This window comes from Triturus cristatus, chromosome 5_1 (genome assembly GCF_964204655.1).
Source record: "Triturus cristatus chromosome 5_1, aTriCri1.1, whole genome shotgun sequence".
NCBI lineage: Eukaryota > Metazoa > Chordata > Amphibia > Caudata > Salamandridae > Triturus > Triturus cristatus.
This window is the reverse complement of record NC_140587.1, coordinates 232,673,921-232,701,416: the sequence shown is the minus strand read 5'-3', so window position 1 is coordinate 232,701,416 and position 27,496 is coordinate 232,673,921.

Here is a 27,496-nt window from a genome sequence, read left to right as displayed (position 1 = left end):
GGTACTGTTAAAATTGTAAAATGTATTCCAATTGAAACTTGTCAAACCCTCTCCACAAAATATACCCACCTCTCGTGTTCTAATCTCACTTTCGAATCACATTGCTTACCCTCTTCCTCCAAACCGACTACACTCTGCACTACCATTTTACTATATTTCTGTCTCCCTCACCGACACATTTCCGCTCTGACTCTTGCCACACACATTGTTTTCCTCACTTTATCAAACCTGCCCCACGCCTACCCTGATCCCCTTCTCACCTTACCCTCACTCTCTCTTCCCACACCTACTTTTCCTCCCTTCTAACGCTGCGTCTCCTTATTTTCTTACCACCCATCATTACGTATATAATACACACATGACTCGCCACACCATGTCTTTATCAAACCTTGGTTTTACATTGTTTATGTACAGCCCTGAGGAAGCCCCAGGCCTGATGGCCAATTAGGGGGCGAAACACGTGTTGGCTGTGCCATCCTTTTCGTTTGCAGCTACTAATAAGAATAAAATATACAAACATCAACCGGATCTACTTGTATCAATTGGATTTTATCCTAAATAACGGAAACTTAAACTCTAACCCAGACACACCATCAAAAAAGATGTTTGGTTATTACTAGAAGAGCAGGAGTGGGATGTCCTGTTTTTAACAGAAACTTGGATCAAGGAGGACAACTTGACCTCTATTGCACTAGCAGTCCCTCTGGGATTTAAAATATGTCTCGCCAACCGCCCTGGCGCAAAAAGAGGCGGAGGTGTAGCTATTATCTTTAAAGAGCAGCTAATATTAACATCTTCGGCTCCCACTACTATTCAGGGAATTGAAGGCCTTCACTTCTGCTTTCAGGTTAGCCCTCAGCTATCGCTAGCAGGATTGGCGATTTATCGCCCTCAGGGCGGCGTAGACCCCAACTTACTCACCCTACTAGACACGATTGTTCAGAGCTCTCTCCTCCACCCCCAATTCATTGTGGTAGGAGACTTCAACATCCACATGGATAAACCCGACTGTGCCGTGGCAGAGCTGCTCAGAGCAACGTTAAATACGGCCAGTCTTCGACTGATCAATGAGGGCCCTACACATTCAGGGGGCCACACGATCGATCTCATTTTCTCTAATATCAAGGATGTGCTGCCTGAGGCACCACTCCCTCTGACATGGTCAGACCACTCATTGGTCCCATTTAAACTGAACATGGTATATGACATTCCAGCTTCAAGTAAATGTTATTTCCTGAAGAGACAATGGAAAAGGCTGACCCCCGATACTATGGGCCCTGTCTTGGCACAAACTACCCCATCTTTGACCGACAATGCCAATATAGATGCACAGCTCCTCAATGAGTGGGTCAGAAAGATGGTCTCTTCCATTGCTCCGGCCTCACGAGCATTATCAAAGAGAGACTCCCCCTCAGCTCCCTGGTTTTCGCAGGACCTGAGGAAAGAGAAAGCAGCCTGCAAAAAGCTGGAAAGACTATGGAGAGCAAACTACGGCCTGGAAGAAAGAACTATATATAAGGAAGCTTCCAAAAAACTACGGAAAGCAATTAGAAAAAGAAAAAAACTATTTTATGCGGACACTATTCTACAGGCAGAACAGTCAAGCAAACAGATTTTCAAGGTGGTACAGTTGTTTTTGAAACCCAAGTGCATTGAGAGGGAGGTTTCGCCGACATCTACTCTATGCGAGCACATCTCTGAGTTCTTTGACCAAAAGATCAAAAAGGTGTATGAATCTTTTAGACCAGAAATAAAAACGTTGAAACAGGACCTCGCGATTAAAGACGAGCCAGGTGAGACCTTCACCCAGTTCATGAATATTTCTCTGAGTGAGGTAAGACAAGAACTTATCCGATGCAAATCCGGCTCCCCAGACGACCCGTGCCCAGCTAAATGATGGAGCTCTCTAGCTGAGTTTGTAGCCCCCACACTACAACACATTTGGAACTCATCCATCGCTTCGGGTATATTCCCGGACGTCTGGAAACATGCTACTCTCCTCCCACTAAAGAAAAAACCTAATGGGGATCCAGAAGACCTTAGTAATCTCCGCCCAATATCACTGTTAGCCGCCCCGGGGAAAATGCTGGAGAAAGTCATACAGCGCCAACTGAGCAAATTTATAGAAGTAAATAAGGTACTACATGAGACACAGTCAGGCTTCCGACCCGGCTTTAGTACGGAAACAGCGCTTATTGAGGTAGCCGAGTCAGTAAGGTGGTCGATGGATGCAGGTAACTCAGCAATGCTGGTACTCCTGGATCTGTCGGCCGCCTTCGATACGGTGGACCATGCCAGACTACTCAGCCGCCTGGCCGAGATAGGTATCCAGGATAAGGCACTGGGATGGATATACTCCTATCTGTCCCAGAGAACTCAAAAGGTGGCACTAGGGACGGTCTCTTCAGCACCCAAGGTCCTCAGCTGCGGAGTCCCGCAAGGGTCGGCTCTCAGCCCCCTTTTGTTCAACATCTACCTCGCTCCTCTTTTTACGTTGATTGCCAACTGGGGTGTCAAGGCAATTTCCTATGCCGACGACACCCAGTTGGTATTTCCGTACTCAGAGATGACGCAGGAGTCCTTTTCGAACTTCAAAGGCTGTCTCCAAGATATAGCCCATTGGATGAACACGAATAAATTAAAGTTAAACGCCAATAAGACCGAAGTAATCTTCTTTGGCAGAGGCCCCACCCCCGCCTCAGAACTTTGGTGGCCGACGGAGATGGGCCTAGCCCCCTCATCCAGCCGCACGGCAAAAAATCTTGGAGTGAGGTGGGACGATAGCATGTCCTTCACCTCCCACATCCAACAAGTCGCCGGCTGCTGCATGAGCAAACTGAGAAATCTCCGTAAAATCCTGAGACTCCTCCCGGAGAGCTGCCGGAAAACGGTTATCCATGCCACTGTTACATCACGGCTGGATTACGCCAACGGACTCTACCTAGGCCTACCAAAATACCTGACGCAAAAACTTCAGGTAGTTCAAAATGCGGCTGCGAGACTGCTACTGCGAATCCCTCTCAAGCAGTCAGTCTCTCCGCATCTTCGATCATTGCACTGGCTGCCAGTTGCCAGCAGAATAAAATTTAAAGCACTTACGCTGGCGTTCAGATCTCTGCATGGCTCCTGCCCAGAGTACTTGAAAAACCGCCTCCCGAGATACTCCCAAACCCGCGCACTGCGGTCCAATTGCCGCGTTCAACTGGCCGTCCCGCGTACGAAAAAGGCTCGACTAGGCGGACGGACTTTTTCGGCAAACGTTACCTCTCTATGGAACACTTTACCACAAGAAATCCAGCAGGCCCCTTCTGAACCTTGCTTTAAGAAACCGCTGAAAACGTGGCTCTTCACCCAACCCCGCTAGCTCTCCTTCTCTGGCCTCCAGGTCAACTGTGTTCTCCTAGCGCCGGGACACCTCCTAGTGAGGTAGCTGTTTGCGCTTTATAAAATGCAGTATTATTAAATTGCTCTTTTCCATAGGGGAACATGCAAGAGTTTTGAGTCCCTATGAGTTTAATTCTACTGTTCAATCAGTTATGGCGCTTCTGGCTGATTGTGTTGTTTGAAATAATGAAGTACTGCAGAACATGGGGTTGTTCCAACAGGTTACTTGTTGAAGAATTATCTGATATCCAAACTGCTCAGACAAGATCTTCTTCACAAAGAGTTCTGGTCATCGATGTTAGTATCCCATGGCAAGTGTATCACAGAAGTAGTATCAAATTGAAATTAAATAATGAACATTGGTTACTGGTCCCCCTTAGAACTGCATAGGGCAGGGCTACTCACCCATTCAAGATGCTGCTGATGCAATCAGGATAGTTGTGATCTGTTCTGCGCTTTTGGCCAGATGTATGGAATACATTCGCATGAATTAGCGGGTCTCACATTACATCCTTCGCCCAAATTGTCTATCTGGATGATGTATCTGACTCTGGGAGACTGGTCACCCATTGCCATAGGAGGGAAGCACCTGTCAAGGTCAGTATACTTTAGCATTAGAGGCAGAGGAATGCTCCTTCTCATCATCAATGACTCTTGAAACTGATAAAACAAGCACATTGACAGTGTGTCATATACAGGGTCCTCAACCAAATGACAGTATGAAACAGAATGTGGGGCCCCATCTTAGGTAACAAGGGTAGTCACCACCCACAGCTTTGAATGTCATTATTGTGCTCTGAACCTAAATACTCTTTGCCCCTGGGTTGTATTGTTACTAGAGCGGGTGACACTAATGATACAATACGCTGGTGACATAGGCTCTTGTGGTTGCACTGCAGACATTCCCTCAAGATTGCTGTGTTAGAGAAACCTATAAATAATCACATATCCTGATACCAAACATTTTTAATGCTGTGTGATACGAACAGTGTCAGATCTCGCAAGATGGTGTGAGGCACCAGAAATTACTCCAGCGATGTTTGGTGTAGCACCATGTTCTGAGAGTTACCTGGTCTGGCCAAGATATGAGTTACTACACCTCTTTTTTGAGCCCTTCCACCACCACCAGCCCATGCCTTATGAGGTTGATTGCCCTCTTGGACTTGATACACTGTACCATGTTCGCTAAAGATCTAGTTTAGGGCAATTCCCCCACCCCTTGCCCTCCAGACAACAAACAGAAATTTACCCTACACTGCACTAGTTTACATAATGGGGCATATTTACAAGGACTTAACGCCACCATAATGCCACTTTTGAGACGTTCTGGTGTCATTAAGTCCTTTGCCTTATTTACAAGACGGCGTTAAACCATTTAACATGGCTGAACACCTTGTAAATAATGCTCGTATTCACGCAGCATTTTGCATTAAAGGGATGGACAACGAGTGTTGCAGTGGGCATTCCTCTGCAACACCCATTGATATTTGACGCTGCCGCCTATTTTCAAGGGTGCTGTAAATAGCAGACAGCCCCAAAATTAAGGCTAGGGAAAACCCGGTCCTAACCTGGAGCAATAAGGAGAATTTATTTATTTTCTCCTCGTTTTTGCTTTTTCAATGTGTGCTGCATTCTGGATCTTTCCACTTGTTGACAACAATACTATAATGATGAGTTGCCAGCCCAATGTTTTGTGGTTTCTTAAATTGTCTTAACACAGTATCCTTGGAAGATCCTGCCATTTCTTGAACTCTTACATGATTCAACAAATCAGGCCAAATATAATTTGAAATATATTTCAATTTTGCTCTAGGTTCGAATAAAATTAAGATGCTGATAGATCAGAGTACATGGACTCATACTCTATAAAGGCATTTTCCAAATTCTTTCACCAACCTTATCTGCTCATCTGCTCCAATTCAATGAAGGGGACGATGATGCAGAGGAGATAGAAGAGGAAGGTGATGGTGAACAGTGCTTTCTCTTCTCCATATTCTTCCCCATTAGCATAAAAATCCAACAGCAACAAGAAAATGCTGCCAATTTTACATTAAAACTGCCTACTTACCTCTGATGTAGGCTCAATGAAGCAGAATCAGTTGAAGACTGTGTCACCCTTTGTCCGCTGGAAAATCAAGTAAGCACATGCGCAGACTTAGGAATGTCTGCATCTGTGCATTTAATTAATATGGAACAATAACCCAGCACATAGGCATTCAACATAATGCTGCATCAGAGTCTCCAAGATGCTCACACAAGCCCACAGCTGAATTCAGAAAATAAGGCATCCATACTACTTCCACAAAAGACAAGACATTATGTATTTACCTGCTAAGACATGCATTGTGCTTAACTTATGCTACTTGCTGTTTAAGGTTTCGGGAATCTTTCCCATACTCCCAACTACCAGGTGCTTCCTCAATGGTTCAAAATAACTCCGCAAGATCAGCAGAGAGAGAATAATTTTGAACAATGTTAGAAGCAGTAGCTAGACATCACCTCTTAGTCATGACGGGAAACAAAACAGGAAGTGCCGAGAGACACTAAGGGCCAGATGTATCAAAGGGTTTTGCCCATTCTGTGTCTATGGGCAAATGTGTTGATACATATGGCCCTGAGGCATTTATGTCACCCAACTGAGGGTGGGACAGGTTAGAGGGAGCAGTTCCTGTTTTGTTTTGTGTCCTCTTAAAAGGTTACATTCCCTCAGAAGTAATGACTGGAACAAAGATGAGCGGCATAGCAGTAGGCTGTTTAGCCTCTGGATGCCATCCTATTATAAAGTAGCTCACTGGAGCGTTGAACTGAAGGAAACAGCTTATCACCCAAATCTGGAGTTTCATTCTGGCAGCATACAGATTATCTACTGATGCTTCAGAGATCCTATGAAGCAGCAGTTGGTGCAAAAGTGGCCAGTCCTTTCTCAGCTCTCCACCTCACAACTGTGCTCCAGAGATCACTGTGCCCTGGTTTCAAGGCTCATTCCCCTATGTAAAGATTATCGGAATGTGCCTTATTAAGAGCATGCCGTTAATTTGTTCAGGCTGCATAGGATGATGGAGTTTAAATCATTTAAGAGCAGGCCGTCACATGCCCAGGTTATTCTGAAACCGGCCTCCTGACTTCCTGGGAAATTATTCAGCTGATTGGTTGATTCTTGGACAGACACAAGAAAATGAGGTGCACCGCTATCCACCAAAATACAGGGAAGGTAAAGCACAAAGCCACCTTCCATGCTAAAGCTGGTCTCCCAAGTCTCTGGCCAACCCAGTGCACTTTATGGCCAGTTCGGCGTTGTATTGTGTGCTTTTAGACCTGCCTTCCATTTTTCCTGTCTGCAACTATGAGGCAGACATAGAGAATAGGTTTGAGGATCACTGCTCTGCGTGTGGATGGACTCATTATGTTGCGTTGTGTCGTCCTGTTGCCACTGCTGACTCAAAGAAAAATAAACTGTAGTGGAATTAAGGGTTGAATTAGTAGTGGCTCAAGATCCATCTGCTGGTCATGCCACCATGGTTGCTTCTGGAAGGTTTCAATTGCTCAAGAATGGACCTTTCAAGCTGCAACCTGACTACATTCATGCTGTTGCAATGCATATTGGTGGCCTTTTTACTACCAACATCACTCCCTGGCACCATCACTGGCAATGCACAGACAGAGTAGAAGGCATAGTCTGTTGCTGATAGTGGTGGTTCTGCTTGTTGCATGAGAGTGTTCTATGCAGTTGCATGCAGTGAACAATGGTTAATACAGGGGTCTTGGCTTGCTGGCACATGTTATCGCTGTGCTGACTCAGGTTTTAACCACTCAGGTTTATTTGGATAATGTCTATGCTGTGATGATGCTTTTGCAAGAGTGAAGGTATTTCTGCCTAGCTGTGGGTGGATAGCCATGTCATATGCACCTCTCCTCTATACAGAAAAGGTGATGCCATTGGTGATGTTGGACGCCTGCTTAGGAAATGTGATCAAAATGCTTCTGAGAATAAGTTTAGCTGGTTTTCTAGTGGAGAAAATATGCAGATTTCTGTATGAAATTGGGTTTCTGGTTGGCAGATTTATGCAGTCTATTCAAGGAGGAACTACAATCTTAGTCAGGGTAAGTCACAAACACACCCAAGATTAACCTGTGCTCCCCCTCTGGTAGCTTGCCACAGAACCCTCAGGCTTAACCTAGGAGGCAATGTGTAAAGTATTTGTGAAACACTTCAAGCAGTAACACAATGAAAACACCACGAAAAGACTCCACACCAAGGTAGAATAAAATCCAATGAGTATAACTGGAGTTAATCATTTTTAAAGATGAAATGAAATTGTAGTGCTTCGAAAGCATATAGATCCAACTGGGGCTATTTGGGTGCACCAGACCAGGTCAAATCTAAAACTTCAGGCCTACCACGATGGAGTGCAGGTCGGATACAGGAATCAGCCTTGGCCGGCTGCAAAGTACCTCAGATGCGTCACCAACAGAACCGAGATGCAGGAAGAAAAGAGGCAGTGCATTGTCATTGAACTACAAGATTGAAGGCTATACGTTAGCGCCGAGCCCTGCAAAGTCAAAGATGCATCAAAAACTGGAGACACTGCACCATGGCAAAGCAATGTCCTTGATCCTCGCCGGAGCTGCAATGTGGTGGTGTAGACAGAAATGTGCCATTACCATTGGCGCAACGGCGTACAAGCCTGAATCCTGGTTGAAGCAGCACCTTATATCTAAATCTAAGAGCCCAGGACTCAGTTGGCATCATTTAGCAGGCAGAGACTTGCAGCAAGAAAAGTACATGTGATGTAGGGATGAGTTGAAGTCTTTGATGTCCCTAAAAACTTAGAACATGGGGCAAGCCAGCAAGCCCTTGGAGTCACTTTGAGTTCAAGTTAGATGGGTCCAGTCCTTGGGTCCAGTCCTTTTCAGTGAGGGCAGATAATCACAGGCAGCAGGGGAAGCAGTTCTTCCAGAGCAGCAGTCCAGGAGAATGGCAGTCTTTTTAGCAGCACAGCAGTCTTCCTCCTGGTGGAGTTCCTCACAGGTCCAGTAGTGTAATGTATTGGTAGGGCCAGAAGTTCAGTTCTTACACCCAGTTGTGCCTTTGAAGTGTGGGGTGGGGCTTCAAAGAGGGTGTTTGAAGTGCACAGATGTCTTCCCTTTCTGCCCTGTCTCCAGGATCACTAGATAGGGTTAAGCAGTCCTCTGTGTGGGGACAGGACACAGCCTATTCATGTGCAAGTGTGAGGATTGCCCAGTTCCTCCTTCCTACCCTGCCCAGGATGGCCTATCGGGATGTGGATGGCCCATCAAGCTCCCTTTGTCTGTGGCTGTCTAGAGGGAATGCACAAAGTACAGCTGTTACCCACCCCAGACGTGTATTCAAGACAGGCTGCAGGCACACAGGGCTAAGAGCAGAAAAATTGCATCTTTCTAAAAGTGCCATTTTTAACATAGTAATGATAAATTCAACTTTACCAGTAAAGGAGATTTTTCATTACCATTCAGAGGTATTAAACACGACAGATCTAGTCCCTCTCATTCAGGGATTGTAATTTATTAAGTGTAATAGGGAATCCCCAATGTTATCCTATGGGAGGGGTACACCTCACAGTAATAAAAAAAACTAATTTGTGTGTTTCTTCACTAGCAGGGCATGCAAAACCTAAAAGTCCTACCTTTTGGATTGTGCAGGGCCTAACTTGGCGATGTCTTATATGTATTAAAAAGGAAAATTTAGTCCTGGTAAGAGGTTTAACTTGCCAGGTCGACATGGCAGTTTAAGTTTAAAACTGCAGACACAGGCTCTGCAGTGTTGGGCCTGAGACATGATCAAGGGGCTACTTAATTGGGTAGCACACCCTGTGCTGCAGGCCCACTAGCAGCATGTAATTAACAGGACCTGGGCAAATGTATTGCATTTTACTAGGCCGTATAATTAAATTAACTATGCCAATTGGGTATGAGGCAATGTTATCATGTTTAGAGGAGAGAGCACATGCACTTTAGCACTGGTTTAGCAGTCGTAAAGTGCTCAGAGTACTAAAGTCAACAAAACAAGGTCAGGAAAAGAGGGGAAGAAAGGCTAAAAGCTTGGGGTTACCCTTCAGAGAGGTCCATTTTCCAACATTACCCCCCTCCAACCTAAAGCCAGGGAATCCTAATCAATACCTCAATAGACTTTCCTGCTTAGGGCGATAGAACATGGACAATGTCCCACTATTGCAGGGGTACTTGCCAGGTATATGACTCTCTGAACCCAGTTGCATCCCTCTGCCTATACTTTTGAGGCCCACCTATCTCCTCACCTGTGGACCTCATCTGTGCAACACTTAACCATATCTTGCTCACAGATTTATCCCAGTAGGTAGACAGTAACACCATGGTCAGCAAAATGATGTGGCCCATTCCACTCCTTGTGTTTGAATATTGTCCCCAACTTAGAGGAAACTCTGCCCATAAGGACAACAACCAACAGGGCCACTGACAGCTGTCAGGGTCAAGAGCCAGGGCCCAAGCCATCCAGGGGGCGCTGTCCTCTGTGGTTTCTCAGAGTGAGAGTCAGTAGCCCTAGGTGCCTTAGACCCTTTTTTCCGTTCCACCTCCCACCAGTTCAGAGGTGGTATCCTGAAACTGGTCCTTCAACCCAGGTCTGTAACCTTAGGCTGAACCTGTGCCTGTTAAGCCAGGACATCCAGGAGAGTACCACTGCCCCCCTCAAGGGAGACACACTGTGGTTGTTTCATGCAAGAGTCTGCCTGGTGCAGGTCATTAGCCATCTTTCCCTGTGACAATGCATGGAGCTCCCCTGGGCCAGAGGTCCCCTCACTAGGATCAGTCGTAGGGTAATCTCATCTCAGAGCTGGCAACCCCTGACCCACTGGTCCTCCCACGGTGGACTGTATCTTCAGCCCATCCCTCCATCTTGCCTCTGTTCCCTCCACTCTGGAGTGGTACCCCCAGAGAACAGGACTGGTAGGGCGCCTGTGGTGTCCACCCCACTGAGTCTCCTGACACTGTGGAGCTCCCACGAGTGGATGGTCTCTCAGTGCAGACCAGGTCCCTCTGCCTATGCCCTCTTTTGGAGCAGTCCAAGCTCTTGGGCTGAAAGTTGGGCATTCTGGGCCTTCACCCACCAAAATGTCCCCATCTATGCTTGGAAGGATCATGGGATCCCTTATCCCCCTCACCATACTAGGACCTGTCTGGGTCACTGCATACCTCCCACTCACTCTGTAGAGGGGGACCTGAGCCACCCTCCTCAGGATCACTCTCCAATGCCTTTCTGATACTCACCCAGAGGTCTTCCTCGTTTGCAAGCCCCCTGGGGTCATTGAACTTGCCATAAAACAGGTCTTGGCATAGCTCTGGAGAACAGTGACTGGACATGTGCTCTCTAGCCAACAAATTGTATAGTCCCTCATAGATGTTTACCTCATTACCCTTCACCCAACCATCCAGGGTTTTCAAAAGTAACCCACAAAATCCTCCCAAGCTGGTGAGACAGTTTCTGGCTGCCCCTGAATCTCAACCTGCATTCTTCTGGGCTGAATCCACACCTTTTAACAAGGTTCTCCTTCATGGTGGAATATCACAGCCTGTCCCTATTCTCTAAGGCTAGTAGGGCATCCCTACTATGACTAGGTATATGCCTCCATATGCCCATTCCCCAATACTCCTCTAGAGCAACCTCATATGCCTAAAACACTTGTTTATGTCATATCCCTCCTTGAAGTAAGACACGAAGTCCATGGGTATGTGGATCCTTTCTTCAGCATCAGTTCATGAACCTGCAAGATTTTTTATGTAGGCATGACTATTATTATTTTAAACCAGGGTTTCTCATCTGTCAAAAAGTGATAATTTGATTAGTGTGACAGCAGGTTTTTAGGCTGCTGTAGGCAGGCTGTGCACAGTAGGCCTCAAGCTATGCTTTCCATGCCTCCTCTGTGGATGGCCCCATAGGTTCTGCAGTCCATATGTGGCATCTTACTTCCACGTCCTCAATACATTTTCTATACAATATACTAATGATGTTTAGGCAAGTTAAATAATTCAATTGGGAGCAAGCCAATTTAATCATGTTTAAATTGGGAGAACATTCATTTTGCTTCTGCTTTTGTAGGTGCATCACAGTTTTAGGTCAACCAAAAATACAGTCTAGAAAGGTGAAACATCTGAGGTGACCATGCACTGTGTTGGGATGTGCTTTATGGCGAGGATATTTCTCAAAGACATCACTTCTGGATGGATATCATGTTCGATAATAGATCCCTGGAAATTTCAATGGGGCTGTTAACAGTAATTGCAGTCTCCATCATGATTACAAGAGTCACAGTAACTCTGTGGGTCTGGAGTTTTTCACCTGGACACAAGGGTGCCGATTCCGATCCTGTAAAACCCGGGTACGAACCGTCGGACGGAGCATTTTCTCTGTCCGACTCGTACCCGGGAAAAACACCTTACAAACCCGCAAGTACGATTCGTACAGAAACACTATTTCCGTACGAATCGTAAAAAACACCGACCGGCTAAAAGAAACCCACAAATCGGATCCGGGACACCGCGTACGCGACATTCGCACGGAGTCAGGCAGCGTTTTACGGATCAGCAAGTACGATTCGTACCCACAGCACTTCGCACGGCAACATTTTTACGGGACCCAAAAAGTGCCGGAAAAGCTAAGTACGCCGTGATGCACGAGGAAAAGGGGGCCCGGTACGCACCGTACCCCCATCCCTACACGTCGGCACCGTACCCACAGCCGTACCCCCACTCCACCCCACCCCCGTAGGTACGGAGCGTACCCCCACCCCCATAGGTACGGAGCATACCCCCACCCCCGTAGGTACGGAGCGTACCCCCACCCCATAGGTACGGAGCGTAGCCCCACCCCCGTAGGTACGGTGCGTACCCCCACCCCCGTAGGTACGGAGCGTACCCCCACCCCCGTAGGTACGGAGCATACCCCCACCCCCGTAGGTACGGAGCATACCCCCACCCCCATAGGTGCGGAGCGTACCCCCACCCCCGTAGGTAGGGTGCGTACCCCCACCCCGTAGGTACGGAGCGTACCCCCACCCCCGTAGGTACGTAGCTACGCGCTGGGGGTCCGCACCATACCTACGGGGGTGGGGGTACGCTCCGTACCTACGGGGGTGGGGGTACGCTCCATACCTACGGGGGTGGGGTGGTGGTACGGCGCGTACATGGGGGCTGGGGGTACGGCGCGTACTTGGGGGGTGTGGGGGTATGGCGCGTACTTCAGGGGGTGGGCTGGGGGTGTTTGGCATGTATGCGGGCACATGTTTGGACGTCTCCATGGTTGCCATGGGAGTTCGCTCCGTACGGTGTTTTTTCCATACGGTTGTGCATTCGGACGGACGGGACGGATCGTACTTGCGCGCTCGGACTTCAGTTTACCGATTCGTACGTAAAATTGTCCGGGGACGTGTCGGACACTTTTTCCGACCCGAGGACGTGTCGGGGAATTTTCCCAATGCGATTCGTATGGATTTTTTAACATACGAATCGTACTTGCCAGTTTGTACGGGACTTGTACGATTCGTACGTAAAAAACTCCGGATACGATTCGTACGGGGAATATTTTTAACGGATCGGAATTGGCACCAATGTCTGCTGAAATGTTTGGGTGAAATATCATGTGAAAACGTGAAATGACAGTGGGAATCTAGTGCAGTATTATGCATTCTTCTGTTAATTCCCAATTTATTATGGAACCATCAGAGTCCAACTTGTAATCCTGTGGTAGTCCATCTACCCTGCAACTATAGATGCCCATGGTATGGCAGTTCTGGGGAAGGAGGCATCAAGTACAAAAGCTGTAATGGGCACTGAGTTTTTTTCTGATTGCACATACAATGAGCAACTCTGTTAAATCCAAGATGTTTTGCAGTGATATCTGTCCCCCAGTTACCATCACCCTTGAGGGGTGGTGCTGAATGCTCCCAAATATCTCTCATTAGGTATTTCTGCTGCACAAGGATGTGCTGTTTAGTTACACCTGTCCCACCCATCAGCATTTCTATTGAATGGTGGTGCTGATGTTTGAGAACGTCTCACACTGAGCATTCTTCTCTGAACAGTGGTGCATTATGTTTGTACCTCTTTCTTTGATGGCATCTGCTCTGCTATATGTTGACAGATAAGTCATTTGCATCAGCCCCTGTGCAATTTTCACGTTAAAAAATCGTGACCAACGCATGCTTAAAATGTGATTATATTACAATTAAATTACATGTGAACATATACATTTTTTAGTTTATGCGCCTAAGACAGATATTATCAATGTCAACCACCAACTATGCAAACCTGCTCTCAATATGGTATACATGTAGGAGTTAATCTCAGTCTGTAATGACAGGCAGCTCGATGTACTGTGCAGGTGGTAATTAGAGACTTCCACTCAGAGAAAATGTTCAGTGATTAGAATTCTGTGCGGGCGGAAGGGTGCCAATCACATCTGTTTAAATGTTTACTCTGTAATGAAAATGTATGTATAAAGTAGTGCATGGGCGCTTATCAAGATGTGAAACTGAAGGATGCTTCTGTCGATTCATGAAGCAGAACAAAGAAGGAGCTTGAAGTAATTACAAACATATGCTCTACACTGTACTGCAAAATAATTACACGATCACTCTAATATAAGATGAAAGTAATATTCATTTTAAACACAGCTGTGAGTTCAGCTTCAACACTGCTAGTTAACATTGAGTATTCAGTCCTACCTTTGAAAAGCATGCTTTTTTTGATGTAGTGGGCATTAACTTGCTTTTCTGTAGTTATGGTCATAATTTTACAGTACACTGGGCCAGATTTGATTAGGAGCTGCACTGTTCTTGTGTCACTCAAGGTGATGCAAAGCAGCACGATCCCTTAATTCAGATTTACGAAACCCTGTCTTGTGTGGCGTGATAAAGGAATGTAACACAGCACAGCTGCTTGCTCTATGTTACTTTACATTTTGAGTTGTGGGTTGCTCCATGGGTGGAGCATGGTCATTCCTTTTCATCCAGCCATAGATTTGACCCAGTCCTAGATTTTAAAAAGTCAGTTAATCCCGGATTGCATCAAATCAGTACACCTCCAAGATGACAGAGGAAAGAATTGAAGAATTTTCAATTATCTCTCACTACACAAAAAAATACCTGCCCTTAATGCAGCCAACTGCATAGCACTAGGTAGCAAACAATATGTTAGCAAATGGAGAAATATCTCTGTAAATATGGAGCATTTGTGCACTCCCCTTCCACGCAGTGTACCACAGCAAGTTCCCTTGCTGTGCCGCCTTGCTTGAAATATTAGTAAATGAGCCTGTATATGTGTGAGGGTAAGATGTCGTCCTTGAATTTTTTAACTTCAGAGATGAAGCCTTCCTTCTGTGTCATACTATTAGGTACAACCAAATCCTATGATAACATTTAGTATCACCGAAACATGGACCACTACCACATCTTCCACATTTAAACTTACTCTAATATTCTACAACAGTAAAAGAATCATGCCCTCTTGCTTAAAAATGCCTAGGCCTTGCACACGTGCTGTTCTCAATAGTTATTCATCATGTGCAGTCTTAACCTATGGGAGATGACCACTTTACCAAGACTTTCATTGAGGGGATTATTAATTAAATGTATTGGCTGGTCTTCTGATAGAGTAGCCAGTAAACTTTGTGAACTATAGCTTCATTCCCCTTTTATCAACAATCCTAAGACACTGGTCACTGACTATTGTTTTCCATATCCAACAATGCCCCAGCCAGCGTCATAATGAAGTTTGCCAAAAACTGAAATGGCCACTCTAGCACATGCAAACCGACCATGCAGGAAAATGGGGAATGTGCATTCACTAATATATCGCGAAACGCAGCACAGCAAGGGAACTTGATGTGCTGCGTTGGGTGGAAGGGAGAGAAGAGAAATGATCCATATTTATTTAGATATGGTGCATTTTTTCTCTCTCCCTATGCTCTCCTTGTACTGGTGCTCAGTGCAGTATAGTGCCAATGCAGGCACCCTTGAACCCTGTGTTACTTCAAAAGAAGATTTTGCAAAACCCTCCCATGGAAAATAATGTCAAATTAATGTTCAATTAGAATAATTTGTTTCAACCTTAATAAAAAATGAAACCCCAGCAGTAGTTCGCCTGGAGGCGCGTTTGCAGAGTGGTGGAGAAAGGAGGCATGGTTTCTGACCACCTCTCAGCAATCCCACTGTGTAGGGCTTAGTGGAGGTCACAGGAGGTCTTGTTTGCCCCTAAGGACCATCAGCATCCAAGGTTACCTCATCCCCTCACCAGCAGCGCACCAGGGGGCGCGTTTGTGGAGCGGTGGAGAAAGAGGGCGGTAAGGGTGGGTGCAGTGCTCCGCTCCGCCCGCGGAGTGTGCGTAGTGCTGCCTACTTCGCGCTTCGCAAAGTAGGCGTAGCAGGCAGACTACGCACACGCCACGGCGGAGCAGAGTTGCTCGCCACCCGCCTCCCTCCCGCCCTCATTTTAAAATTACTTAGAAAGTTAAAAATAAAGAAAATTACTTACCTGAGCTGCCGCGTCCCGGGGCTCCATCTTCCTGATTCCTCGCTAGCTTCTTCCTCACAAATGCGTAAGCAAATTTTTAAGTGTAATAGTAGTTATACCTATTTTTTTGTACTGATTTTCTACAGTTTTTTAACTGTTTATTTATAAATATTTTATTCATTAAATAACATATATTTTTCTGAAAATTGCACACACAAAAGATTAACTCTGATATATTGTTTAATTTTTTTGTTTATTTTTTTAATTTTAATATATTTATATTATTTTCTTTTTTCATTGTTTTTTTTCCCAAAAAACTTCCGAATTGCGCACCCAAAACGTACACCTCACGGTGGGTGCTCGGATTCTAGCCGCCATTTTAGAAACATCATGAAGGATCCGCGTACTGGGGTATTGATTTTCCCCTTTGAGTTACATTGAAAAAGAGGAAATTGTAGACAGGAGACAGATCAAATAAAACCCATTTGAGCTTAAAAAGATTGGACGTTTCCTGGCTGAATCGGGTCTGTTGGCATGTATGGTTGTACTACCACTGCCTCTTCCTTCTGCCCACAATGGTCTAATATATTGCCACAGCCTCTCTTGCCAGTCCTGTATTGTTGGTTTGTTGCCCCTGCCCCCTTTCCACTGCCCTCCATACTCTGTTCTGCTGCCACTGCCCTTCCTGCCTGCCCAGTGTGGTCAAATTGTTGCCTCTGCACCCTCCTACCTGCCTTCAATTTTGATTTGATTTGATTTGATTTATAATTTTATATCGCGCTGAATCACCCCTGGGGGTATCTCTGCGCTAGCAACAGCAAACTAGTCAGTAAGCTAGAAAAGATGTGTCTTCATAAGTTTCCTGAAGCGGGAGAGGGGCATTTCCATTTGAAGGAAGAGGGGAAGACTGTTCCAGAAAGTAGGAGCTAGATATGAGAAAGCCTTACCACCTGAACGAGCTTTCTTTACTCTAGGAACAGAGAGCAGTTTCTGCGAACCAGATCTGAGGGAGGATATAGGGTGATACATTTCCAGTTTCTTAGCAAGATAGTGAGGGCTAAATTCATTTATAGCCTTAAAAATCATGCAACCAATTTTGAAATGCACTCTTTTCCTGATTGATAGCCAATGTAATTCCCGCAGTAAGGGCTGTGAAGGAGTCCTAGCTGGTGAATCAGTAACTAGGCGGGCGGCCGTGTTCTGAACAACCTGCAGTTTGTCCAAAGAGGCGGCATGAGCAGAGAGAAGAAGAGCATTGCAATAATCTATCTTGCTCATGAGTAATGCTTGAATTAAAGTCTTTCTGGTGGAAATTGGAAGCAATGGAAAAACTCTTCTAAGTAAACTTAGAATGTGATAGCAAGACCCAACAATGGTGTTAACGTGGGTTTGCATCATGAGTTTTTTATCAAGCATAATGCCTAAGTTTTTGACTACCTCTTTAGGAACAGGGGCTTTACCCAGCTCCTCAGGCCACCATCTTGGTGTCCAACAGATGTCTGCACCTCCGAATAGCAGGATCTCAGACTTCTCAGAGTTTAACTGGAGATAGTTGGTTTTCATCCAGGCGGCAATAGCCATCATACCCTGAGAGAAGATGGTATGTGTGTCGGATCTCGTTTTATCGAAGGTGAGGAGGAGCTGGGTATCGTCTGCATAGGAAATGGGGTTAAACCCCAGATCTCTCATCAGTTTAGCCAGAGGCGTCACATAGATATTGAATAAGGTGGGGCTCAAACATGAGCCCTGCGGGACGCCTCTGGTAACCTGTGTGGGAGTCGATGTAAAGGGCCCCATTGCCACTGCCTGAGTATGGTTAGACAGAAAATTAGTCAGCCACCTAAGTGCAGATCCCTCCACACCAATCTCCTGGAGTCTTTGTAGGAGAATTTGATGGGAAATGGTGTCAAAAGCTGATGATAGGTCAAGCAGCACCAGAAGTGCCGCTTGACCTTGGTCCAGAGCCATTCTGATATTATCCACTACCTCCACCAGAGCCATTTCGGTGCTATGTTTAGCACGAAAGCCTGACTGAGAAACGTCCAGAGCCTTGCAAGACTCGAGGAAAGCAGATAGATGTTTATTGACGTATTTCTCTGTTATCTTGCTCTGTAGAGGGAGCAGCGAAATAGGACGATAGTTTGATACTTCCTCCGGGGAGATGTTAGAGTTCTTGCGAATAGGAATGATCTGAGCATGTTTCCATTTTGGAGGGAGAGTCGCAGATTTTAAAGAAGCGTTGACTATCGAACAAATTGGGTACATCATCTTGATGTAATCAAAAGTGTAATACCTAGAGCATTTCCTTTAGAAATTACATATATGAGAGGGTCTTATTTGCATTAAAATTATGGTTAGTGCTCTAAAAAACTCAAATGAGGACATATTTTCAGAGTTTTCAAATAGCGACAAAGCACTTTTAAATTATTTATTATCTTTACTTTTTTATCCAGTTGACCACTTGATTAAATGTTGCACTTAGGGGAGAGGATGTGGTGTTACTTCCAGAGCTGCAGACTTTGCCACTGGGGAACCAGGTTGGAGTTTCTGCTTCAGCTCGCCATTCTGTGATTCTGGTCAAATCACTTAATCTCCCCATGTCTACAACCAAAATGAAGTTGTTCTTGTGTGATGTAACCAATGCTCATGTAAAGCACTCCAATACCTGACAAGTCTGCACTATATAAAACTGCAAAAACACAAAAAATAAAAAGTGTTTTGCACACTTCTGTCATTGGCCAACATGTGGGCTACATCTGGGTGATATTTGTGCTTCATTTGGGCTCTTTTGTCTCTGGTGGCCATCTTGGGAGATTTCTTTGTTATGAAGTTTCCTAATTTCCTCATTTACTGCAGTCTCTTCAGTAGGAAATGCTTTCAGTTCTTTACTTTGATTCCATCAAGAAGGTATTCAGATATGTCACACATTTGCCATAAATTCTGAATGTTAGCACTCTAGTTGCTCATTAGATCGCTGTAGTAAAGCTACTGCTCACCAGGGAAGTCTGGTCCTGGTATTCAAAGTGCATGTTTAAGTCTACATGTCAGAATTTTTTTATGAAATAGAAGAGGATTTGAGAAGTCAAAATGTGCCCTAATTGTTCTTTCTGCTGCACTAATCATACTTTCTATGGCAAAATGAACCCCCTAATTCTGCTCCTTTTTAAATTAAATGTTTTAAGAGTAACCACTTTATTCCAATCAAGATGGCTTCAGGTGTACCATACTTTTGTCATAAGTAAGACAGTAAGCGCTTTAGTTGTTCTTTAGAACACTCTGGGAAGCTGCAGTAGAACACAAAGGAATCAACTGACAGTCTCTGCCCTTGTTTGATGTACATGTTTAACTGAGAATGTCAGACTTCATTCTCACATGACTGAGAAAGATAATGTGAATTGAAATCTGAGCGTTCCGGAGCAGGTGCTAGGAGTTTGAGTTTGAGCTCGAGAACTATCAGCAAAACATACCAGGCGTGAGCATTTCTGGCTGGAGGGGCGCTGCACCGGGGGGACGTCGCTGCCGGTGCCAGGGGGAGAGAGGTGCCGAGTGCGGAGGAATTGCCACCGCCGGCCTGCCCGGGAGCCTCGGGACGCTGTGTCTGCTTCTCCGCTGACATCGAGGAGCGGCGCCGGGATTGGACCCAGTGCCTAGAAACCAATCAACCAGGGGTTCGTCGGCTGTGACCCGGGGGCCAGGAAGAACGGAGGTTCGGAGTGTCCCGGGGGGGCCCCCACTAGTTGGCAGAGTTGGGGGCGGGGAGTGCGAGTTTTGGGGGAGAGCACAGCATAGCGCTATGTGCACAAATGCTTAGGGACCTTGTGGAGGAGCCCCTTACTCCCCGGTTGCGTGAAATCTGACTTCTTCGTAGCTTAGAGGTAGAGCGGACCACAATAGAGCAATAGAGCAATCCGGGCTACACGCACCTAGGTAGAGGGTGACATCTGTGCTGGCGTACACTCGAGCCTGGTGATAAGGGGAGTCTGCCAGTACCGGAGGGAGTGTAATCTTTCTGTGAAGTGTGGTGACGATTCCATCAAGTTGGAACAGCGCTACCGGTCATATTAGCTCTGCTGTTGTGCCAACAGTCATTTCTATATGCAAGAAACAGGCTCTCAGTCATACTGAGCCCACAAGCGACCCTTTTTTTAGGTATATAGAAAACGCTTTTTGTACGTCTAAGGCCAGTATTACAAGTGAACTGTCTGTGAGAAGATAGACAACATTACAAGAGAGACATTGATTTTTGAAGTAACTTTATTGATATGCTGGTTATTATTGGGGCAGTCGCGTTATAACAAAAGTGGAAAATGACTACAGCCAAGGGGAGAAAGTCATTATCAGGAGGGTCTATTGTGGGTACAATTGACCAATTCTTAACCAGGGCATCTTCTGTGCTGGAACACGAAATTGAAATGACTGAAAAGAGGCTATCTATGGAACGGATTTTTGTTAAGCGGTCATCTATGGGCAGGCTGGCCCTGGTGTCCTCACCAGTGCCTCAGATAGCAGTTGATACTGTGCCCTTTGGTCACACAGGTGAGGGCAACCAGCCATCAAAAGTAGTTGGCAGCTTGTCAGGTCCCCTAGCTTCTGTGGACTTGGTATTAGCTGGTTCAACCATCCGCCCACTAAATCACGAGCTTCCAGGAGCAACTAGAATGAGCTTGCTAACTCGGTCCGCATCTAGTTCTAAACGGGGGACTATTCATCAGGTACCAGACCTAGCAGTCAAAAGAAAGCATAGTGGAGCCACACTGGAGAATAAAAAAGCAAAAATCCAGAAATGTGGCAATTTGGGGACAAATCCGATAATAGGAACGGTAGTTGAACTTGATACACCCCAGTTAACTGCACATGGGTCTTCGACTTTATTAAGTTCTGGCGACATCTTCTCCACTGAGTCCAGGGAAGACTTTTGGGCTAAATTGGAACACATATTTACTGAGACCTGTCTTCCTATTTATGATAGACTGAACTCTATAGAACATAGACTTCTACACCTTGAATAATTGCTTAAACCCGCACAGGCACAGGCAGAGGGTGGTATGCGGGCTGAAGTTGGTAACAGTAATATAGAGGGGTTGCCTAGCTCAACGAATGCAGCTCGCCACCATGTAACCCCGCCGGCCACAAATGTTTTAGCGGATTTATCCGCCCCAACTGTTTTTCCCGATGAACACCCAAATCAACCTAGTGATATTGTTGTGCGTAATGATCCAGCAAATCCTAGAAATGCGGAGGGTGGAGGGGACACAGGGACAGTAAGATATGATCGACTAGCAAACATGGCCAAGACCTCTGATGTACTGAAGAGTGTGTTGCCATGTATAGATCTCCCTCCTGAATCAATACCTTATGTGGTGGTTCTAGTAGGGGTTCCCGTCCTAAAATAGGGAAAAAAGGAGGACTACAGTGAGCTTAAAAATAAGTGTATTCACTGGCTAAATTACAACAGGCCTCTCCCAAACCAGGTTTCTAGTGAAATTCTCTTTGCTAGACGTGTGGATTGGGTGGGGATCCGGACAAAAAATATTCAGGGGGACTGTGTTGTAATTAATTTCAGGAATAGAAGGGCCGTCGAGCACATCTGCAATTGGGTGGCAGATAGCTCAGCAACACAAATAAAATCTTTTCCCCTAACTTACTTCTATCCGGCTACACCTACCAACCTACACACTGATTCTACTAGAAGAAGGCAGCCCTGGGGGGTTAGGGAAAATCTGGGCTTTAACTTTCAGCCAGGATATCCTAATTGGAAGGGATCCCAAAATTGTCCTCCGACACTGGCTATGTTCCATCACAATAATAGATTTAGCATTTTGGATCAAGTAGATTGACGATCGAGGTGTAGTCCACCCCCACTTGCCAAAGTTGATATTATGAGTTTTTTAGCAGCTAGGTAGGGTCCTGTAATGAAATGTAGTATTTTTCAATATGGTCCTTTGGGGGGAGAGAGCACTTTTGCGGAACCTAGAGGTAACGGCAGGGCGGGTAATACTAGCAAGCACGTTGGTGCCCCGTCTCCAGTAACACAGCAGGGTGTAAGTAGCATAGCTACGAGAGGGGCTCGAGACGGAGCACCGAGGGAGAAGGGGCCCGACTTGGGGATAGGGGGGTTGCACATGGATTATTTACTACCTGGGGCAGTTAGCTGTAGTAGGACATACAAATATTTTAAAGCAGGGGAGGTAAACAGTAACATCAAAATTCTCTCATGGAATTTGGCAGGGATCAAGAACAAATTATTATGTCCAGATTGGGGTCTGTTTGTAGAAAAACATGATATTTGTTTAATGCAGGAGACGTGGGCCCTGGAAAATAACCAATGGAGAGGTTTTGCCACTTTTAATATACCAGCCACAACGAGGGGTAGGGGCAGACCATCAGGGGGGCTAAGCATCTGGGTGGGCACACACCTGGGTGCTAAAGCAGATCAGCTGCCAACAAATTCCCATGATATACAATGTGTCCTCCTATCCCTCCCAGCCAACAAACAAATTGCCCTACTTAATATCTATTCAAGGCCAATTCAGAGTGGGCAAGAGTCTAGAGTTATTGAACAATTGAGAGACTACATACTGACTCTTGACCCAGAGAACATTTTAATAATAGGGGGCGATTTTAATTGCCAGTTTGAGCCTCTAAGTAATGTGAGCCTAGATGACTCAGATAGTGAGAACCAGTACTGGAACATCCCGTAACCCCTGATCCCACCTGTTAGAGCATGGACGCCGTTGGTCCTCCAAATAAATTCATTTATTTTTTATTTTTGCTTGAGGGCTTGTAATGGGAGATTAAAATCGGATAGACCTGGCTTACCAACATTCAACAGAGAAGGGCAAACCTCGACCATAGATTACATTTTGGTGGAATCCAGATTCTGGGATAGGGTCCAGGACTTTCAGATTTACCAGCGGAATGACATTGACCATAATGCTCTGGTTATGACTAACCCTGGGCGTAGTTCGCGAAGTAGCACTTCGCGAAGCTACGCAAAGTGCACTTCGCACTACGCGAGCTACGCGTAGCACTTCGCGAACTGCGTAGTACCTTATTTGCACTGTGCCAGATGTCGTTTTCAATGATTGCACAGTGCGGACAAGCAACCGGCACTGTGCAATCATTGAAAATGGCATCTTGCACAGTGCGAGCTGTAGTTTTCTGCTTCTCGAGTAGATTTTTACTCGAGCGGCAGCTTTCTCAACGCGAACTGGTAGTTTCTCATCGCGAGCGGCCGCGAGCATATGTGACCACTCGGAATGACAAACCTGACCTCCTCGCGTTGGGAATCTCGCCGGGAGGTTTATTTTCCATGCTCGCGATCGCCAACTTGATGATGCTGATCGCGAACAAGGAAAAAGGCTCGCCGGGATGTCATTTTGCTTGCTCGCGGTCGCCAACTTGACGTTGAGGACCGCGAGGAAGCAAAAAATGACCGCAGCACTACGCAACACTACGCTACGCGTGTTCGCACTGTGTTACGTGCAATTTGCGTAGTGCGAAGTAGTGCGAACTTCGCAAACTACGCGAGCGTAGCGTAGTGCTTTGCCCAGGCTTAGTTATGACACTTAAGCCAGGGAGTTGGGGCCTGTCTAACTACTCAGTAGTGCCCACTCTAGTTCAACAACCTCTCCTGCTACATAACAGGCGGAGAGTAAAATGGCCCTACATATTGGGTTCCCCAAATAAGTTAGCACACATATACCAGCAGGTTGTGCCGTATCTTAGGGAAATGGCTGGGGTTGGGCCATTGGGCACTCAAGTAGGGCTGGATGCTAGGCCGGTGGAAATACACAACCATCTGACTTCCAAGATGCTTGGGGTGTTCTACCCGGAAGTAAGCATTAAAGAAAAAACGGTCCTATCTCATCCCTGGTGCAATGCCTCCTGCCGCAAAACGAAAAGGGATTTATTAGACGCTATAAAGGTCAAGGACAAGCCGAGGATAAAGGAACTTCGGTTGCAGTACAAGCAGGCTATTCAATTTGAGAAGAAGGCCTGGGAAGCAAATAAATGGGAAGATCTGAGAACTGCTCTCCAGCATAAGGATTTGAAATCCTTCTGGGCAATAGTCAGTGAAGGTGGGAGGGATGGCGGATTAGCGATAGTACCAAATATAGCACCAGCAGTATGGGAAGCCCATTTTGGAACCTTGAATGCTCAGTCGGGCATTGACGATTTAGCACCTTCAACTTTTGGCCCCCTTCATGAACATCGATTGGGGGGGGTACAGGAGATCACTATTGTTGAAGTTGAATCTGCTATCGCCAAGCTATTACCCAACAAAGCACCCAGTCTTGACAAGCTCCCAGGGGACCTATTTCGGTCAGAACCAAAAATATGGGCCCCTTATCTCTGTATCTTGTTTAATTCCATCTTAATGGGATCGGATCCGCCAGATTCCTGGCGAGGCGCAGAGATAGTTCCTATTCACAAGAAAGGCTGCCCCCTACTACCGTCCAACTACAGGCCCATTAGCCTGATAGATATCACCCAGAAGCTGATGGGTCGAATAATCCTGGAAAGAGTCCAGGCCTGGGTTGGGGAAAATAAGATCCTGAGTACTCTTCAGGCCGGCTTTAGGATGAGCACGTCAACTATTGACCAGATCTTCAGACTCCAGGTCCTGTATTGAAAAACAGTGAGTGTGGAGGGTAGCAGCCTCTACCTCATTTTTGTGGACCTGAGGTCTGCATTTGATCTGGTCCCTAGGGGAAAATTGTGGAGTGTACTTTTAGATCTTGGCATCCCAATATACCTCCTGGATGTTTTAATAAGGCTCCACACAGAAACCTATGCCCAAGTCAGATGCGGGAAGCATGGAGAATTGTCTGCTCTCTTCCCGGTAAAAAAGGGGGTGCGCCAGGGGTGCGTCCTGGCCCCTACCCTTTTTAGTTTATATATAAATGGCCTTATAGACCATTTATTAGGTACAAAGGATATTGATGCTCCAAGGTTAGTTACAGGCCGGGTACCAGCATTGATGTACGCGGACGACACCTTGTTGTTGTCCAAGACATCAATAGGTATCCAACGTACCTTGGATGGCTTCGCCGATTTCTGTGCATCAAGAGGTCTGGAGATAAATCTATCTAAAACTAAATTTATGATTTTTAACCCACCCAGGCAGACCCGCCCAAATCCAGTATTGGACGGCATACCTTTGGAACGAGTAAAAACCTTCGAGTATTTGGGCATCATCCTTGCGGAACATCTGGAATGGGATGCCCAAGTAGCAAAGGCTGCTTTAAAATTGACACAAATGGTGGGTGGGATTTCGAAAATGCACAGAGTATCTGTGTACAAGCCTGCAGCTCCAGTTATAGAAATTTATAAAGTACAGGCTAGAGCGGCTTCTATGTACGGGGTGGAGCTTTGGGGGCTTTTTAGGCCCACAAGCCTTACAAGAGTGGAGCACTCATTTATGAGGAATTTGTTGGGATTGCCAGTTAGCACCCCATTAGTACCTCTTCGGCTGGACCTAGGGCTTCTCCCTATCGAGAAGGAAGTGGCCCTAAGGCCACTTATGTATTGGAGAAGAATATGGTCAGTTCCTGAATTAGCTCCCTTTAGAAATGAGTTTAGGGATGTGTGGGCTGAAATTAGAACCAAGAAAATCCCGTGGTTAATTCATATTAAGGAACTTTGTAATAGGATTGGCTTACCTGAGTTATGGGGCACACCAGAAGTAGTGTGCCCGGCAATATCTAGGGCCGATTTGGTATATCATTACAGGCACCCCAATTTATTGTCTCTTCACGCGAGCTCTACAGTTGGTAGACTGACATCTCAGTTCCTCCAAGTAAAAGAGGATTACAAAAAGGAGGATTTCCTTGACCTGATTAATCCAGCTTCGGCAAGGAAACTGTACATGCAATTTAGGATGGGTAGTCTGCCGCTCATGATATTGACTAGTAAATGGGACTTAATACTGAGTGCCCAGTGTGCAAATACCATCTTGAAAATGAGATCCACGTCCTGTTTTTTTTGTCCCAAATATCAGACTGTACGCAATCGTTGGGTGAAACCTATTTGTAGGAACCTTGGCTTGAGAGAATGTTATAAGGCCTTGAGAGTATTAAAATATGATACGCACCCTCCTATTGTTTTCGCCGTCTCGCGCTTTTTAAATGGGATGTGGAATAAGCGCAGGAATTCTTTAATGAAATAAATTGTTGACTTACATATTTATAGGAAATGTAATGTATACCTCCGATAACTACTTTCAATGGTTTAATTTGATTTTAATATATGTCGGTTTTAATAGGTGTATATATGATTGTGATTGTTTCTGATTAGGTGCATGTTATTTATTTTCTGTAACATAGTGTTTCTGCGTATTTTACCCTGTACTTTTATGGTCCGTTGTGACTGAAATAAAGTTATCGAAAGAAAGAATTTACAGAAAATATGCTCTCAGTTTAGCTTATAGATCACCTTCCAAACCTCTGTGGGAAAAGCATGAGAAAATAGTTTTTTCTCAAACATGATTATGATATCCCAGCAGAAGGCTTTTTCACATGGTAAAATCACCTTAGAACACACCATAATTCCTAAAATGAGTATGGTACCATTAACAAATGATTTATAATGTAACTAAAGTCTTAAATCCTTCTAGGAACTGCAATGCTTTTTAATGAGGTGCTCTCATGTATATTGATCCCAAGATGGCTGCCAACACTTCTTGGAGGAAGTGCTGACAGCCAATCAGATCTCACGATGAGATGTGTGGTTAGGCTCCTCCCAGATATATATGTGATTTTACTTTTGATTTTCTCAGCAACTACTGAACGGATTTACACCATTTAACCAGAAGGTGCGAGTGTGAACCAAGGGCTACCTCTTTGCCAAATTTGGTGTAATTCTGTTCAGCAGTTCGGGCTGTAGCTGCGACTAAAGGTTCCTATGGAAAATTGCATGGGGAAAACACGTTTTGGGACCCTCCTTTTTTCTCGGCCCCCACTTTATGAATCACCCCGAGACTTTTAGGATAGGAGCGGACTGGAGCGCCTCACCGGTTTTGAAAATTTCGCGAAGATTCGTCAACCGGCACCAAATAGAATGTTGGGGATTTCCTCTGGATAATAGGTCCTAACTATAACTACCTACTGGTGACCGCCAGTAGGTAATATATATATATATATATATATATGTATATATATATATATATATATGTATGTGTATATATATATATTAGCTACTGGCGGTCGCCAGTAGGTAGTTATTGTTAGGACCTAGTTTCCATAGGAGAAAAGCATTTTTCGTTTTCTCAATATCTTTGGCGCCGGTTGACGAATCTTCGCAAAATTTTCAATACTAGTGGCCTGCTCCGGTCAGCTCCTGTCTTGAAAGTTTGGGGGTGATTCGACAAGCGGAGACTGAGAAAAAGGGGGTCCTGTAACGTGTTTTCCCCATGTAATTTTCTATAGGAAACTATTAGACACAGCTACAGCCCGAACTGCTGAACGGAATTACACCAAATTTGGCAAAACGGTAGCCCTTGGTTCAGAAAGAGACCTTTGTTTTAAATGGTATGAATCCGTTCAGTAGTTCCTGAGAAATTAGAAAAAGAAAACGTTTCGATATCTAGGGA